Below are 19,894 nucleotides of genomic sequence, written 5' to 3' on the forward strand. Positions count from 1 at the left end.
TTTTCTTCTCAGTTTTCTCTCCTTATGTCTTTATCAACCAGAAATAACATGTGAACTGGAAGCAATCCACAGCAAATCCATGCTTTGAGAAGTACTTTTCAAAAAAAGCAAGTGTAACTTACACTGTGGCTAGCATATGTACACTCACTGCATGGATTAAAGAATGGACCTCAATACTGCTACAGGAAAACACCAGTGTCTGGTTTTTGAGGGTTTCTCCCTCTAGTTTACAAACATGGAACATTTCTGAAATAGCTGACCTTAGCATTAGATAGGTGATTCAGAGTCTAGTATCACAGCATATGCTTTCAATCATTAATCTATCAATTAGCATTTATTGAACACAATCTCTATACCATATACCATCCTAGAGGGTAAGATCTAAATTTGTATAAACTATGGATCCTACATCAGACAAACCCAAATTAGATCCATTCTAGACAATAATTGGCATGTCATTTTCGAATACAACAGAATCACAAATGTCAAGAAAAATCTAGAGAACTTTTCTACATAACAAAAGTGAGCAAAACATAACTGGGAAACAAGGTGTACCATTCAGAAACAAATTATTATACTCTAAGGAAACCTCAATCAGAATGTACTTGTTTAACTGATGAAAATTGACCGGTAACTGAGGATGAGACAGTAGTAATGTGTCAATATTATTTACGGTAAACTCAAGACACCCATAACACGGGACCATACCCTTGGTGGCTAAAGCAAGAGGTTTTTATTTCTAACAATTTAGAGGTGGGGACATCTAAGATCAGCATAGCAGTAGATGAGATTCCCTAGAGAGGACGCTCGTCTTGGCTTGGAGATGATGGCCTTCTTACTATGTCCTCACATTGCAAGGAGAAAGAAAGCAAACTTTCTGGTGCCTCTTCTTCTAAGGACCCTTAACCAATCAGTGAAAACTGCTTCAACGTTTATAATTATTTTGAAAACAGTTTTAAATATACTGTTTCTGGACTCAAGATTCCCAGTTCTACTAGGGAAGAGGGACATCGAACAACTAAACAAACACTATTAAGGGGAAAGCCATCGGACGAAGCAAGTAAAGCCATATGGGTGCCAGGTTCGAGACCCGGTTGCTCCACTTCTGATCCAGCTCTCTGTAGTGGCCTGGGAAAGCAGTAGAAGATGGCCCAAGTCCTTGCACCCCTGTACCTGCATGGGAGACCTAGAAGAAACTCCTGACTTCTGGCTTCAGATAAGCGCAGCTCCGCAGCAATTTAGGGAGTGAACCAGCAGATGGAAGACATCTCTCTCTCTCTCTCTTCTTTCTTTCTCTCTCTCTCTTTCTCTCTCTCTCTGTCTTTCTCTCTCTCTCTGCCTCTCTGTAGCTCTGCCTTTCAAATAAATAAATAAATCTTTAAAAAAATACTATTAAATACAGTGAAGCATGTGACAGGATAGCAAAGGATTGAGATAAAAGAGGGAAGAAAAGCAAGGGCAGACCTTAAAAAGAAAGTCAACCCTATATGAGTCTGCACATAAAACACCCGAGGGGTGCATTTTCCCTGCTTATTCAGCAGTGATTATGGGACAAGATATACATGTATGATTATTATTTTCCTAGTGAGCTGACTTCCTATTGACAAATTATATTTAGTCACCATTTCCTTTTATAAATAATAAAAGAATACTTTCAAAAAGCTTGAATACAGAAAAATATATAAATTAGTAGCATAAGTTGTGGGTCAGAGTAAAAATACCTTTAAAATAATAATTTAATACAATACTCTTTTTTCCATTTTTTATTTGAATGGCAGAGGGACAGATAAATCTTCCATCCACTGGTTTATCCCTAAACATCCCCAACAGCAAGGCTGTGCCAGTCTGAAGCCTAAAGCCCAAAACTCCATCTGGGTTTCCTGTGTGAGTGCAGAGACTCACATATGTGAGTCATCATCTGCTGCCTTACACATTAGCAGGAAAGTTGGAACTGGAAGTGAAGCTGGGACTTTAATTCACCCATTTCAATATGGGATGTCAGTGTCCCAAGGGATGACTTAAGTGGCTGCACCAAACACCCGCTAATCACCCAACATTCTTTTGTATTGCCTAACACATTTCAACAATGCCTTCTTAACCTATTTGATTCCCTCTTGCTCTCTCCCTTCAGTTCTTATTGTCTTTGGGAATACAGAGGCAGGATTATCTGGTTAAGTCTCCAGAGTTATTGTCACAACTTTGGCTCTTCCTAACATACTATATGAAAGGTCAAATGGAGAAGATAATTTCCTTGTTTATTCTAGAGGTTTGTGATTCATTCATTGGCTGATCAAATATTTATGGGATATCTATGCAAAGGTAACAAATTGACTGCTTAAGATATTTTTCCTTCTTTTTTTCAAAAAGTTTTAGCCAACATTTAAAACCACAATATTTCACATACAACTGCTAATATTCAATTCCCCAATCCTTTAGGTGGGAACTGGGGCATCCTATTGGTTAGAAAATTGATTACAATTAGTAGTAGTAGCCTCATAGCCCAGATGTTGGCCATTCAATCATCTGTTCCCTTGTCAGTACCATTTCCTATTGTTTGATATTTGTTCTGTTACATTCATTATTGTTGCATGCATGAGCCCTACTGCCACCTGAATTTGTAACCCTAACAAAATAAATAATAATGAGGGGATCAGAACTTTGAAAATAGACACTGCAAATGCTTTTATTTAAAAAAAGTTTCAAACCTGGGTTTAAAAAGATCAGCACCAAGCTCCAAAATAAGAAAACAACAGAACCTTAAAAAAGATTGACCAAGATCCTTTCTTCCTTCTCTAAAACTTGCCAGTAAAAACTATTAGAAACTAGGTAGGGAGCTATTGACTTCTGTAAGTCATATGAGAAGTATGTACTGAGCATTGCATTCAGTTGCAAAAGAGACTTTTATACCTACTTATTCTTAATTTTCCTATAAAGGAAATTGAACTTGGCACATCTGTTCACCATATTTTAAATGTACAATACCATTAAATTCAGATTAAGGTGGAATCAGCAATTCTTTCAAGATTGATGCTAACTTGATGTAACTCTCTTTATTACATGAAGCAATGTCAAAGATCCAAACAGCATAAGTAGCAATTTATTTCACTTTTATACAAAGTACTGAAGACAAATACTCCCTTTCTTCTAACTGAATTCACATAAGGAATTGCTTCTTTTATGTGTTACTACTATTTTGTACATAAATATATTTTTAATTTATAGAGCTAATTTGATTATACTGTTAAAAATAAAAACAATAATAATGTCTTACATGGGTATGACGCTTGAAGCTGACCATGTGTTTTTAGACTTACGTCAAGTAGTATATATCCAAGTTCAACATCATACATATATGTTTTTTTTACCAACTTATAAACATTTTTCCAAATTATTGGGTTTCTAGATATGATTTTCAACATGAATACCACAAAGAATCATTAAGATTCAATTTAAAATAATTTTCATCTTATATCAGGAACCATGTGCTTCTATTATTTGTGTCTAATCCATCATAATAACTGATTATGATTTATTTCAGGGATAATAGAAAGGCACAGAATGTCACCTTAAAACATTTTTGTGAGATTTAACAGTTCTACTTGATTGCTCCCTTTTCTCATACTTCAATCCAATTTAATTAAAGGGATATTTATTCTGCATCTGTGAGGTTCAAAACTGAATAAGATACAATCATTACCCTCCAGCGGTTAACAGGCAGCTAAAGAAAAAGAAAGTTACATACAAAATGAATTTTTCTGTGTGACCTGATAAGATAAGATATATTTTTCCTTAAAGTGTCATGGAGATACAAGACAACTGGTGACAGCAGGAAATGGAGGGAAGAGGCAAGGGGTTTTTGTGGAAGGAAGTGTCATTTTGGATGAATCTTGAAGAAACTAGTGGATTTTCAGTTTTACATACCACAGCACAGATACTTAAACATGTTTAGTATAAGTGTTTCTCCTCCCTGACCTTTTATTTGTACTTATCTAATCCTATTTTCCATACTTCTTTAGTACTTTTTCTCATTCCTTCCTTTCTTCATGCAATGTGCAAGTGGGAATTATTCTTTTGTCTGCTTGCCAAAAAACATAATTAAGAAAAGCCTACTATTATTCCATTTTTAATTTCTTGTTTTTTTAAAAAAATGCTTAGAGGGCTTATTAAATAAATCATAATACATTCAAAATATTGTCAAATATGCTGTCATTAAAAAGGGAGAAATAGACAACATGTGTTGACTTAGAAGGATGTCCATAATTCAAATGGTAAAAAAAAAGAAAAAAGAAAAACAGACTACTGCATATGCTATGAAAGCTTTATGTGCATATATTTCTATTGATACTGATGCTTGTACATATAAACAAAGACTTTGGAAGGATAATTTTTTTTTAACTTTCATTTAGTAAATATAAGTTTCCAAAGTACAGTTTATGGATTACAATGGCTTCCCCCCCTCCCGATAATTTCCCTCCCACTCACACAGAAGGAGAAATTTGAAAACTTCATTAGTAGTTAACTTTGAGGGGAGTAGACCCGTTATTTAATATGATTGTCTATTTTGTAGGTTTCAGTCATTCAAACACTAATAATATTTATTCTAGAAGAATAAAATGTATAGACTCTAAGAATTTGAATGCATAATTGCCATTTTTCAATAACTAATTTTGGAAAATGATAAAGTCATAAGTTATATGCAGATATACCTTAAAATTTCAAAACGAAAGCTCCAGTAAAGAATTACACTAAAATAACTTATGTTTTATATCAAGGTAGAATTCTAATTTGATTAAACATAAGACCAAAAAACAACAGCTTTCATCAATTAGCAGCAACACAAAGGTATTTTATAAATTTGATAGAGAAATGGAATTTATTTGGTGCAAATAATTTTGAAATCCATGCAATTTTTTCATAGTACTCATTTTCTATACACTTTTTGAAAATCCCTTGTTTCATTTAAAGATAAACACAACTGTAACAAATTCATGCAATCTGATTTCTCATGCATTGCTAATTAAAAAACAAAAACTTGTCTTTGAAAGTACAACAAGTACAACGAACAATATGGAAAGAACAAATAAAATCATAAAAACTTGGCCATTCGTCAGCTAATCATACAATGCTTCATCAAAAAGACATGTACAGATTAGAACTATAATGTAACAGCTAGAAAATTAAGTTTTTTACAGTGTATGCAGCTGAATTGGCCTCACACAGAGCTAACAAGGCATTCTGCCTCATCAGTGATCTGAGACCTACTGCAAAATCATTCAAACAGATCACCAATATTAACATGTTTTTTCCATATGGGATTCAAAAAGCCACACTTTCATTGTACAATTCTTGTTATTTGCTCTCTGTTCACAAGAATGATGTTATGAAAGGTACTTAATAAATTAGAAAATTTAGCATCCTAGAGGCACTTGATATTTCAACCACAATCTCATGAGCAGTGAGGGAAGTATTCTTGACAAACACATAGAAAGCCAAAGAGATCATCAACCAAGGTAGAAAACAATGCAACCATCTTGCCATTTTTTACAACAGCTTTCTGACAAGGAGTCAACCATTGCTTTCTTATGTCGTTGTTTTTGATTTTTTTGTCTTGTGTCTCTAGTCTGTACTGTTCTACTCTTTTAGGCATTGAACAATTTGTCCTGAATTAGGAAAAGAGGTGCTAGAATGTAGGAGGGGCCACTGCCCTACATCTGAACAATTAGCATATGATTCACTATAATTAAACAATTTGGTTTGAAATAACTACAATTAAGTTATTATCAAAGAAGTATTTACTTGACTAGAAATTCTAAATTTATCTTCACATATGCCTAACCAAGAACAGGGCCACATATTCTTCATTCTATTGGGCAAAGCAAATATTGGAAGAAATTCCTCCAAAATAACATTTATTTTTTAAATCACTGACAACTAATCATATGTATGGTTATTTTAGTTGTTTCTTTAAACATTATAGGTTTAAGACAGCAAAAAAGATGAATATTTGGTAGGCAACATTTCTCAGTTTCTAAAAATACACATTAAATATATTATATGCAATATGTATTATGTGTATGTCTAAGTTTTAAATTATTTTCCTAATATGTATAAATTATATATAGCAATGTCAAGCTACCATAAAATTATGGAGAATGTGGGATAAAAGTATAAATGTAAAAATAAATTCGGTAATGGCATGGAAAAAAATTCATACCAGTAAATACTATGTGTTAGATAATTTCCAGCTTAGCCAGTAGATATATACTTTTCACTTATTCAGAACAAGCAGCTTAATTCTATCTATATCTAATAAGAGGAGTAAGTTATTGAAACACAGCTAAAATAAATATAGTAATCAAAAAATGTTTCTTTTTCCTACCTCTATAGGTGTGTAAAAGGTTCTCTGATTAGTCTTTAAGGATGACCTGCAAAAGAAATAGACAATACATGACATAGAGATTAATAAAATAGCAGAGTTACTTTCACATCATTATCAACACTGTTATTGGGCTTCACTGGGTAACCATACATTAGGATAGATGTTGTCTGTTCCCTTCACCCATGTACATGAGGAATGGAACAATGGCAGTGACAAAGGGCACGGGAGCATTAGAATAAAACCATTCTATGTGGAGTAAGAACATTTGTGCTCTGTAGTACTTTTTTTTTTATTTTATTTATTTTATTTTATTATTATTTTTTTATTTTTGACAGGCAGAGTGGACAGTGAGAGAGACAGAGAGAAAGGTCTTCCTTTGCCGTTGGTTCACCCTCCAATGGCCGCCGCGGCTGGCGCGCTGCGGCCGGCGCACTGCGCTGATCCGATGGCAGGAGCCAGGAGCCAGGTGCTTTTCCTGGTCTCCCATGGGGTGCAGGGCCCAAGCACCTGGGCCATCCTCCACTGCACTCCCTGGCCACAGCAGAGGGCTGGCCTGGAAGAGGGGCAACCGGGACAGAATCTGGCGCCCGGACCGGGACTAGAAGCTGGTGTGCCGGCGCCGCTAGGCGGAGGATTAGCCTATTGAGCCGCGGCGCCGGCCCGCTCTGTAGTACTTAAATATTATTTGCAACCGTTACACAGGTGAGTAACTTCACTACTGATAGTTGGTAAATGTGTAAGGTAAAAAGGAAAATTATACCACATTGCTAAAATGAAGTACACAACAACTAAACAAAATGAAAATCACAAAACATGGAATTCCTGATCTAAGAATATAATTTTATATTATTACAAGTGTAAGTACTGAGATGGTAGTTCACTTTATGGATATGATTTTAAAATTTCAGCTTGTAGAGACCCTAGTCTGGGGTTTTAACAGAAACATTATCTGGCACAGGAAATTACTAGAGATACATGCTTTTGCTCTTCCTTAAAAAGAATTAGTCTTTGAATAGGAAGTAATTTAAAAGAACTGGTCTAACCTTCCCATTCTACTGATAAGCAAAACAAAGTTACATAGTTAGCTCATCAGAGAAGTAGGGTAAAATTCCCATTTCCTGACCTACTCATGCCACAACATTGCAATCTAATCCATGGCATCTTCCTCCACTGGGAAGCAGCAGCAGGAGTAGATTCATGCATTCTGCTTTTGGTAAGCTCCAGCTTCTCAGTGAAGCTTCTTCTGCTTGAATGAATTTTCTAACTCATCAACATTTATTGTATCGACTTCATTCAAAACCCCTTTCTTTGGTGGAGACAGCTACCCAAGTATTAGATGATAGGATTCTGGTCTTAAGCTAATTGCAAATCAATGAAAGCAAGCAGACATGGCAGGGATGGAAACCAAGTGGCAAACACATGAGTCACAAAGCTAGCAAAATCAGTCCATAACACTACCAGCTGTATGACAAGTAAACTACCCATTCACATAAAATCTGTTTTCTGGGCAGATGACAAATAAAGGAAAATTGACCATTTGCTGTTTTTTTTTTTTTTCTTTTAAGATTTATTTATTTATTTGAAAGTCAGAGTTACACAACAGAGGTGAGGCAGAGAGGGAGAGAGAAAGGTCTTTCATCCGATGGCTCACTCCCCAGTTGGCCGCAACGGCGGGAGCTGCGCCGATCCAAAGCCAGGAGCCAGGACTTCTTTCAGGTCCCCTACGTGGGTGCAGGGGCCCAAGGGCTTGGGCCATCTTCTATTGCTTTCCCACGCCACAGCAGAGAGCTGGATCAAAAGTGGAACATCTGGGTCTCGAACCGGCATCCTTATGGGATGCTGGCGCTTCAGGCAAAGGCATTAACCCCCTGCGCCACAGCGCCGGCCCCTTGCTGTTTAACATATATGTCTCCATTCTAAATTGGCCTGAGCTCTTATAAGCAATAATGGAATTACTCCTTTGCTCCTCAGTTAGACTTAATATTTTCAAAAATATATTATAATTTATGGCTTTGAATAAAATACAACTTTGTAACAATCAGTAAATTTCTTGAGCATGCTTTCAAAAAAATACACAGTAACCTTTGGCCCAGTTTGTTTTGCTATTAACAAATAGTAATCTATGCTTTCTGACAATGCAAACACAGAATCAACAATATGTAAGGATAGATTTCATCCCTGTTCTATCCAGTTCTAGAATTCTAAGAGAGGGGGAACAGAGCAAGCAGCAATATAATAGCTGTGGGAATGTTCTCTATCGTCTCAGACACAGCTCCTGTGTGCTCTTTGGGAGCTCACAGTATCAGTAAGGTGCATCTTTCCTAGCTGGAGCAATTCAATGATTCATTCACGTTTCCTTTGCAGGAAGTCAAAGAATGAATGTGGCAGGATTAAAAGTCATATCAGATATTTTAAAAGACATGAGATTCAAAAGTGTTCAAAATTGTGAGCTTTAAATAATTCGAGTTTTTGAGTTACCTCCAGCTAAAGGAGCTGGTGTCTGTAAGAAGACACAGCATTATTTAAAAGAAGTATTTGCTGAATTTTATTATCCCAATTTTTCAATTCCATTTATATCATTAAGAAAAAATGCTGCGACTAAACTTTTTGTGCCAAAGTTTCAGCAGTTTAATGCAACTGTGAATGTAGGAGAGAGAGACTCAGAAAATAAAATACAAAGAAATATATTTTGAATCACCAATAATTGATGTAGTATAAAGTGTGTTGTGTTTTCTATAAGAAGACATATGATCATAATTCAAACTCTATGGATACACAGGTTGATAATCTCTTCTCTGAACTCTTGGGACTGGAAATGTTACAGATTTTCAAAATTTTGTATTTGCATATCCTATCTTGGGATGGGACTCAATACAAAAACACCAAATTCATTTATGCTTTATAAACAACTTTTCCATACAGGCTGAGAGCAACTATATGCAATATTTTTAGTGCACCTGCATTATTATTGTGTTCTGTCAAAGTCAGATCTGGAATTTTCTATTTGTGGCATCACGTTTGTACTCAAAAATTTCAGATTATGTAGTGTTTTGAACTCCAGATTTTTAAAACTAGAGCTGCTCAATCTGTATAAACTTAAAAACACAAACACATTTGTGAGTGAACACAGTCATGATATGCACATATAAATATGTTTAAACAGTCAAATATCTACTTCTAAGATATTATGTAGTGTATGTTCTCAAATATCCTTGACTAAATAAAGAAGTCGAGGGTTTTCAATATCTCCAGAACTTACAACATGGTAAGTAAACATATTTACATATTTCAAAGTGACATACGTTGTGTAAATACCTGCCAATTTAAGGCAAGATTACCTAATGTGGAATACCAGATTTTACAAGAGATGGAGAAGGACACAGAAGAGACAAGTCAGGTCGTTAGTATTCATATAAATTCATTAGAAACTCTCCCCTTGTTTCTACTCCTCTTTTTCACTGAAGGGACTTTTATTTATTAAGACGCTACCTAAATCAGGGCCTGGCCTGAGAGTGTGGGTGTCCCATATGGGTGCCAGTTTAGTCCCGGTTGCTCCATTTGTGATCCACCTCCCCGCAAATACACCTGGGAAGGCAGCAGAGGATGGTTCAAGTCCCTGGGCTTTCTTTTCTTTCTTTTTTTTTTTTTTTTTTTTTTTTTTTTTTTTGACAAGCAGAGTTAGTGAGAGAGAGAGACAGAGAGAAAGGTCTTCCTTCATTGGTTCACCCCCCAAATGGCCGCTACGGCTGCAGTGCTGTGTCAGTCCGAGCCAGGAGTCAGGTGATTCCTCCTGGTCTCCCATGGGGTGCAGGGCCCAAGCACTTGGGCCATCCTCCACTGCCCTCCCGGGCCACAGCAGAGAGCTGGACTGGAAGAGGAGCAACTGGTACAGAATCCGGTGCCCCAACCGGGACTAGAACCCAGTGTGCCAGCACCACAGGCAGAGGATTAGCCAAGTGAGCTGAGGAGCCTGCCTGTCTTTCAAATAAATAACAATAAGTCTTAAAAAAAAAAAAAAAAAAAAAAAGATCATTTTCTCTCTGTCTCTCTCTCTCACTATCCACTCTGCCTGTCAAAAAAAAAAAAAAAAAAGATCCTACCAAAATCACATTAGAAACTTCCCACTTTAAGGAAAGTGAGTTTCTTTGAACAATGAAGATAATTTAAAATATTGTGTAAAAGTATGAGAATATTTCAAATAGTTCATGAAGAAACAGAATGAGAAATAGGTTTATTTTAGTGCAAGAAATTTCAAATTCATGCTTGTGTGGAACTTCCATATGCTCAGGGGAAATGCGTAATATGAAAAACTGTATGGATTTAAAAAAATGTTTGCACCTAAAAACTTATCTTTTAATCTTATTTTTCCACAAACTTTTTGAAGCACCCTTGTAGCCAAGCTTTCAATGCTAGAGACTTCAGTTCTTTCATCAAAACAGGAGGTCACATGTTTATATTCAATAAGCAGAGTAAATTCTGAAAGCATTTGAAGAATAGACATAAAATTAGACCTTAGCATTTCTGCCAAAAGTGCATAGGAATAAAAAACTTTAAAATGTCCTGCTTATGCTCCTCTGACACAACATAACTATGCTATTTACAATGAACATACAAGGAATTAGACTGAATATAATGAGTAGAATTCAAAAGTTTATTATTTATAGTGTTATCTATAAAAAGTATTATCTATAGGCCAATTGAGCTAAACATAAGCCCTCTGGCATATTACAGATGCATAAATGAATTGAGTTGTGTATTATAATATTCATATATAAAGTCTAATTTTGTTATCACAGCATATACTCATATTTTATTTTGATTTTCCATAAGGTTTTGTATTCTCATCTTTGGAATAATAAATATTCAGTTTTGAGTTTTGAGATTGACTTTCCAGCTCTTCAAAATCCAAATCAAGCAATATCTACTAATAGCATATTTTCACTTAAAAATACATCTCTTTATTTAATCAACACAGAAAAATAAACAAATGGTTAGAAATTAATGATGAATTTAAAAAACTAAATTATCTTACATTATTAACAAAACCTTTGTCTTCACAGCACTTTGTTACATATTTACTTATAAATGTATTTGTTGCTTTTGGTAGTATGTAAACCTATAGTAGTGAGGATTTCTTATTTGGAATGTGACTCTCTCAAAGTGAAAATTAGCAATTATTTTTTTCCTAAAATAAAAATTGTGATAGTTTTAGTAATAAAATACCATTCATAGAATGTTATTTTGCTTATAAGAAACCAATAAACTTTTTCCTTCCAGTCTTTCACACATTCTATTTCTCTTCTATAGCCTACAGTTTGAATAACCAAATTCTACATTTTGAAGTTTAGGGTAGGGTTAGGGTTGTCATTAGTCTCGTTTTTTTTTTTTTTTTTTTTGGTCTCTTTAATAAATCTATCAGGAAGTTTGATTGAGTTAAGGCATACAGATTCTTCTCACAAAAGTGCAAAAGACCATGGTCTTTCTAGCATTATAACCATCTTCACTTCCTAACAATGGTAAGGTGGTCTAAGTTATTATAAGTCTACCTCTGACCTTTCAGAAGCTGCAGCTTCCTTGCACGGTTCGAGAATAGAGTGGTTCCAAACGTAACTTCATATCCGTGGAACTTGATAAGGCCTTTTCCCCTCAAAGGCTCTATTGGAGAGAATGATATGACTGATTTCCTGCCAAAAGACCTGCTGTACAAATTGATCTCCACTGATCATATTTTTTCCAAGTGACAGTTGGAACATGCCCATTAGTATGGTTCTAGAAGTGTTCTTAAACAACGTGTAGAGGCCCAGCTGAGGTCTTGTCAGCTGATGTGAGAATAGCAGTGACAGCGACCCAAGGACGGATTGTCAGATTGTCATGTTCAATACCTTTCTGGAATAAAAAACTCCATGTAAGTAAAATGTGCTGTATTTTAAAAATACTAAGACCCAGGGAAGTATAATTTTTAGCTATGTTTATTATATTACAAAGTAAGTTTACTGTTATTTGCAAAGAGGACACATAACTGTTTAAATGCACGTTCATTGGACTGCAATTAACAGAATGCATGCATTTTATTACTAAAGCTAATCCAACTTTTATTTTGGAAAATGCAAAATTATTAATTATTTTCATTAGGATAAAGTCATATTCAAAATTAGAAAATCTTGCTCTTAGGACATATTCTAATAAAATTAATAAACATATTTATAAATAAATAGGTAACATTGATGAAGAGAAATAAAGCAGGCAAATTTGGAAGTGAAGATTGAGGGTTATGTTTTTTGATAAAGTGAGAAGATTGGTAGGAAAAGAACAAAAGCAATGGTCACACTTCTTCATGAGGCTATCTGTCGTCCATAAGGTCCTGCTATTTTGGATACTTGGAGTCTGAGGTTCTCATTTAGGTCATGATGGGGTAGCTCTCTAATAAACACACTTTGCAAATTTTATTGTGAAATATCTAGAAAATATAGGTAAACATTTGAAAAGAAAAACATGGAAATTAAACAAAAGGAACTGGAATGAACTCTATGAATATTTCACTGTTTACAGTTACCTCAGATCGCATATATTAGTTAAAATGCAAAACTGTTATTTCTATTTAATAGACAAACAACAGACACTCAGAACTAAGGAACTCCCCAAAATCACAAAGATCTTAAGGGGAAAAACAGCATTTTGATGTGGGTCCCACCTACTTACAAGCCCAGTTCCTTCATTTACCTTACTTTTTGAAGAGTAAAATGGAAGACTCTTCTCCTATAATGTCAATACTCTCAATTCTGAATATCTAATATAATAATTTTAGTGTTCTATGCTTCTGCCATTTCTTAACATGACTCAGGGCACATTCCCTAACTACTTATTAACATTTTTTTAAAAAACAATAAAAAACACTTCTGGCATATTATTCAGGAAAGTGAAGGCAGAATGGCTAAATTATCATTTATGTAGCTTCATATAATTATTCGTGATAAAAATGGCACCCAAAGTGGTTGGTATTGTGGCATATCAGATAAAGCCTCCACCTGCCATGGGCACTGGTTTGTATCCCTATTGCACCGCTTCTGATCCAGCTCCTGGCTAATGCACATGGGAAAGCAGCAATGGATGGTATAAGTATTCAACTCCTGTATCCATATGGGAGACCCAGATGAAGCTTCTGGGTATGGCTTTGGCATGGCCAAACTCTGGCCATTGTGGCCACTTGGGGAATGAACCAGCAGATGGAAGACTCCTCTGCCTCTCCCTGTCCCCCTGTGTCACTTTCAACTCAATCAATCAATCAATCAATCTATCTTTAAATGAAATGGCACCAAGATTGACTTTGTAGACTCAGAATCCATTTGTTTTTCTATTGTATCATACTACCTTCAATTTTGACTTAAAAAAGTTAGACAAAGGCTCTCCAAACCAGAAATGTAATCTTGGTTGTTGTTTGTTGTTATTTTTGAAGTTTAATCTCTGTAGTAACAAACATAAGAACTTAAAATTGAGCTTCCTTGTTTTTAAAATTTTTATTTATTTAATGGCTCAATAGAGAGACAAGAAGAAAGGAAGTGAGAAAAAATTCTCATCTGCTGCTTTACTCCCCAAATTCCCAAAAAGCACAGGATTGGACCAGGATTGAAGCTAGGAGCTATGAACTCATCGAGATTTCCCACATACATTGCAGGATCCCAGTTACTTGGGCTGTCACCACTGCTTTTCAGAGTCTGCTTTTGGTAGGAAGCTGAATTCTTTATCTTCATTTTGTTTCTTAGACTCAATCTAATAAACAAATATAATCAATTCTAATTTGGGGGCATATAAGGTTATCCTTGATAAAATTCTACCATTAATAGGTGATACAATTCTACCTTTTGTATAAAATATATTATTCAGTTATCTGTTTATATTATTCATGATTATCTTTAAAGCAGATGTCAATATTGGCTTATAAGTACATAATTTAAAAATATAAACACTAAAATTTATGATAGAAATGTAGTAATGTAACATGGGTAAACTCAAATATTAAGCTCTAAAGTAACACCTAAGGTTTGAATTAATTAATTTTTAAAAACAATTCCATATTTACTTAGCACTTTAAATGTGTTATAATAATAATTATCTATATAGCTAAAAAAAAATGAAGAAGCTTCAAGTATATGAACAGGAATTTACAAATCACCTGTCTACAAATTTCAAATTGGTAAATAAGAAAGGACATACATATTTTCTGAACTTTTGTCTTCTTTTCCAGAATCTATCCACAGATTTTACAGTCTGAGTACAATGATATCATTTCTCATGTTATGATAAACTGAGTTTCAGAAAAAGAACTGTTCTTGTTTTATGATGACTATAAAATAGCTTATTCTATGTGTTGCCAATTAAGTAACATTCATGTTGACACCAAATTTACGTCTAGGTATAATAAATTCCTTGAAACATTGGAGTAATTCGGTAGCCCCATTTCTATACAAATAAAGTGAGTGGGTCAATAACCAAGTTTGACTAATACCCACATTCTCTCCAAGGCAAAATACAGAATTCATCTGTATTTTTGGTTACATCAGTTAAGTTTTATGTAAAATGACAAATTATTGGAAAATATCACTCATCAGAAAATGCTCAAAAGATTCCAAACTGATATTTTGATTTGAATGGTATCATATATGCTCATATATTCTCTGCCAAATCCTTTACAGGGGCAAATAACTCAGAACATTTTTCTTGAGAAGAAGACACAAGCCACCACCAAAACATTAAGTGAAATTATCACTGATATTTCAATCTTAAGTCATTTTTTCTGGCAATTGTTACAAAGTTCCAGTTCTCAAATCATATCACAAAGTGGTCTTTTGTTTTGCTTTAGCAATGAACACATCCCTCACCTTAGCCCAGAGTTTAGTTACATTGAAATATTGGAAGCCCAAAATTTGAAAAAAGGATCAAATAAATGTTGCATGCATACAATAGAAAACTGGTAAAAATGGAATACAGGAAGGAACTCTGAACAAAAACCCAGACTTTTCTTAGCCAATAAATGAACCAATTACCAAAGTTTTCAAATTCATTAGAATCAAAGTGATTGCCCAAAATTTGTCAAAAAATCTATTATGTGGGTTACTAAAAGTAAAGGATAATTTACAAGGAGACCTGAACTATCTGGGAGGTAAGTTCATTTGTAGATGACAGCAAAAAATTTCACTTCATTCACGATTGCACTTAAAAACTGACCTGGCTTCATCACAGCTCTATCTCCTAATACTCACTTAGCTCAGAGACTGGAAAATAGTAAGTGCGTAATGTATTGAATGAGTGGAAATTCTTTAATTCTCCAAAATGCAAATTCAACCATACCACCCTAAATGCTGCATAAAACCCTCCAATGGCTTCTCACTGCTCTTCACATAAAGACCTAACTTCTTACAGGAGTCTACAAAGACATGGGGCCTTAACACTTCCTCACTTCTCCACTTCCCCTCATGTGGAAGTCCTAGTTGACAATGCTTAACTTGATTCTTCTGGGATCTTGTAGATACCAATCCTACATCTGTGGACTGCAAATGTGTACATTACGAAAAAGTTTAAAAATATTTTAAAATTCAAAGGTACAAAAAAGTCAAAGATGGGCCCCATGTATCCAATCAGGTTTAATAGATCTTTCAATTTGCCCATGCTTGCTTCAGTTTTGTTTTGTTTTGTTTTGTTTTTCCAGTTCTTAAAAAATAGGGGTAGGCAATTGGGGCAGTGGTTAAGAGAAACCCACTTGGGATGCCCATGTGTCACAGTGGAGTCCCTAGGTAAGAGTTCCTACTCTGCTTCCCATCCAGTCTCTTGCTAATGTGCAGCCTAGGAAGCAAGAGATGCTGGCTCATGTTCTTGGTCCTTGCCACCCACGTGGATGACTCGGGTTGAGTTCCAGGATCTTGGCTTTGCCCTAACCTAGACACAGCTGTTGCAGGCATTTGGGGAGTGAAACAGTAGATAGAAGATATATCTTTCTTTCTCTCTCTCTTCCAGCCCCCCCACCTTCAAATAAATAAAACAACGACAACAACAACAAAATAGAACATGGCTCACTTATTTCTTTTAGGTATCTTCCTGGAGAAGATTTCCCTTACAATCAATCTGAATTCATACCATTCCCTAGTTTTCCCATCTTCTGAATTTTCATGGCATTTATTATTACCAACATAATACATTTTTATTTGATAAAATGTATATTGTGTGTCTGCCCTGCCAAGCCTCATTCTGAATAGATATCTTACTATAATTGATGTTCCAGCAATACATTTTCTGTCCATTTCATCCCCAAAACCAACAATAGCCTAAAGCTATACAAAGGCTTTAAGGATATAGTTTTTCTATTGCCCATGAAAGTGTGTGTACATAACAAAAAGGCTGCATCGATCTCATTTCTCTCTTTTTTTCCCAGGTTAATTTCTTTTCATTCTCTAAATTTCAAGAGAAGTGCTAATTCCCCACCACATCAATCATCTATTTGGCTTTTATTTTACTTTTGTTTCTATCAATAGTGAATCCTCCTATCACTAGACTATAAGCCCAATGAAGGTGGGTCACTCTGTTTACCATCCCTGGTACATGATAAGTGCTCAGAAATTCTAGTGGATGAATGAATTGATGTGCAACATAATTCAGAAGTGATTCCTACATATGTTCCCACACTTAAAGACACACACTTAGTAAGCCCAGGAATCATTCATATCCCTGGCCAGATTTTCCTTCTCCATTTCCTACAAATGAAAAATTGTTGCGCTTGCTCACAGGAGACAAGGTTAACAGGGTCCTACTTCCACTTGCCATGTGGTTAGTTCCTCTGCACAGCTTTTTGTCATCGATCTGAAGAGACTTCCATTCATCTCAATGAGTTGTCCAGCACACATACTGCTTCACATTTTAAGTCAAATTTATTTCAACATATTTAAATCTAAAAGTCACCAAATTATATTCAAGTACGAAAGATAAAATGACTTTGTACTATTTACTGATGTTTCTTTTAATTAAGTAGGACTATTTCAAATTACTGTCTCATGATTCTCCAAACCAATCCTTGAAAATTACAGGATCTTGTTCACCTAATTTCCTGCTCGAAGCTCATATTATTAGATCAAATTACGGAGCATTTGAATTTTAAAATTGGGCACTCCTAATACTCCTTCTAAACAATGTGTACAACGCACATAAACATGCTGACCAAGAATTGAGACTCATCAAATACAAAAATCCTTTTATTAATACATAATCATTTCTGTTTAGTTTTACAAAAACCAGAGAAGTGAAATTTTTAAAAAATAGAGAAACATTTTTAACTGAAACTCTAAAAATATGTTATATAAGAATGTATTTAATACAAATTTCTCCAGGACATACAAAGATCTTATACCTCCTTTCACATCTGTAAAATGATGTCTTTAGTTTATGATGAGGTAGATCAGACAAATTGAATAAGTTATGGTATAAAAGGATTTTGACAAATTTTTTGTCAAGATATTTGTCAACCATATAAAAGCAAAGCATGTATCTGGGGTGAATAAATAGTCCTCAAAGGGGCCAGCTTTGTGGTACAGTGGATAAGCCACTGCCTGCACTGCCAGCATTACAGTGAATGCCAGATATTTTGCTTCTGATCAGCTCCCTGCTAATGCAACTGGGAAAACCGCAGATGATGGCCCAAGTAGTTGGCCCCCAGGCACTCACATGTGAATCCCAGATAGAGTTCATGGCTCCTGACTTCAGCCTGGACCTGCTCCAGCTATTGAAGCCATTTGGTAGAAGAACGAGTAGATGGAAAATCCCTCTCTCTTTCTCTCTGGGTCTCTCTGCCAGTTTTTCAAATAAATAAGTACAGAGATAAATCTTTAAAAAACAATGCTGGCATTGCAAAAAAATTGTCAATATGTATTTTTAAAATTAAGACACAGGCAAATAAATACAAAATATATAGGGTTTTGTTCCATGATGTAAAGTAAGAATTCATAAGAAATGAAAGCAAAATTAAGATCTTTAGGAAAAATTTCCAAGTAGTCTTTAATTAAGCAACTATTTTAAAAATGCATGATTTTCAGCCAGCGCCGTGGCTCACTTGGCTAATCCTCTGCCTGTGGCGCAGACACCCCGGGGTTCTAGTCCCGGCTGGGGCACCAGGTACTAATCCTGGTTGCTTCTCTTCCAGTCCAGCTCTCTGCTGTGGCCCGGGAGTGCAGTGGAGGATGGCTCAAGTGCTTGGGTCCCTGCACCCACATGGGAAACTGGGAAGAAGCACCTGGCTCCTGACTTCGGATCAGCGCAGCGCCAGCCGTGGCAGCCATTAGGGGAGTGAACCAACGGAACGAAGAACTTTCTCTCTGTCTCTCTCTCACACTGTCTAACTCTGCCTGTCAAAAAAAAAAAATGCATGATTTTCTTCACTGCATGTAACTGATATTTCTGTGCTTGACATGGGAGTCTGAAACACAAATTCCCACAATAACCTAGCAAAGTAAAATAATTTTATCAACTAGAGGTAGATTATCCTGGGCTAAAAAGTGAATGTCAGGAGTTTATGTATTTTACTTTAAAGGAAGACAAACATCTCTCCTACACACACTTATTTTTTCCACTAATGCAGCAGTACTTTTAAAATTAATTCATCTTACACAGTGCTTGGTTATGTTCCAGTTATTGAGTAAGTTTCCCCAAAATGGCAAAAAAAAAAAAAAGCTGTATAACTGTGTTTCAAGGTGCTTTCATGTGTGTTAGACAAACACATAAATAGAAAAATGATAACTGAGTATAGATAACAGTGAGATTAATGACACACATTGATAGAGATATGAGCAGCTTATTTCAGGAATGTGCATTAAAGCCATCATTTCTGATTGATATCAGGGAGGGTAAATATTAGGCTAACTCTATAAGTATGGGGAAGAATCAAAGAACTAGAATTAGTAAGACATGTAGGGTGTGAAGAGAGAGTATTCAGATAAAGAAAGAGTATATGCAAAAGCTAGAGAAAATTATTTGATGTAAGCCAGAAACTATTATCATTGGAGTCTTACAAAGAATTTGAGGCAGGGAGTGGTTGGAGAAGAAATGAGAGACTAACAAAGTCAGATTATGGATGACCTTGTGTTGTACCAAGGGGATTATCCTAATCAACATGGCAAATGAATTTACTCTTATTTGTCAAATCTCCTATGGTATAACTGGATGGCTTTGAAAAGGAATCTAAAGAATCATTTCCAAAAGGAATATCAGAACTTAATATAATAGAATATTTTGCATAGATACAAAAATGAGTTGTCATGGTACTGATGCTATATTTGCTATTCCTGCTATATGCAGTTGATATTTTTACAGTGAAAGTGTAGGATTTAATGTTACCAATTTTTCTTTAACATAGATTACTCAGGCAAGATTTGGAATGAAGAAAAATATTAAGATGGCTTTATAGCAATTCAGAAGAAATATGATGAGATTCCTAAATCAGTGCAGTGGGAATAAAATGGGAGATGAAGAAAAGTTTCA

General features: G+C 35.2%; 1 long non-coding RNA gene across 40 annotated transcripts in view; it reads right to left on the reverse strand.

Annotated features, from left to right (window-relative positions):
• The window catches only part of LOC103350594 (uncharacterized), a 647,925-nt gene that overhangs the window by 200,780 nt on the left and 427,251 nt on the right, over positions 1-19,894 (reverse strand). For all 40 annotated transcript variants that reach the window (XR_016232321.1, XR_016232322.1, XR_016232319.1 and 37 more), the window contains one exon: positions 6,380-6,425. This is a non-coding gene — a long non-coding RNA (uncharacterized LOC103350594). The remainder of the gene's footprint in view (positions 1-6,379; positions 6,426-19,894) is intronic.

The sequence above is a fragment of the Oryctolagus cuniculus genome, chromosome 4, assembly GCF_051225735.1.
Source record: "Oryctolagus cuniculus isolate XC-2025 breed Fujian yellow rabbit chromosome 4, ASM5122573v1, whole genome shotgun sequence".
NCBI classification, from domain to species: Eukaryota; Metazoa; Chordata; class Mammalia; order Lagomorpha; family Leporidae; genus Oryctolagus; species Oryctolagus cuniculus.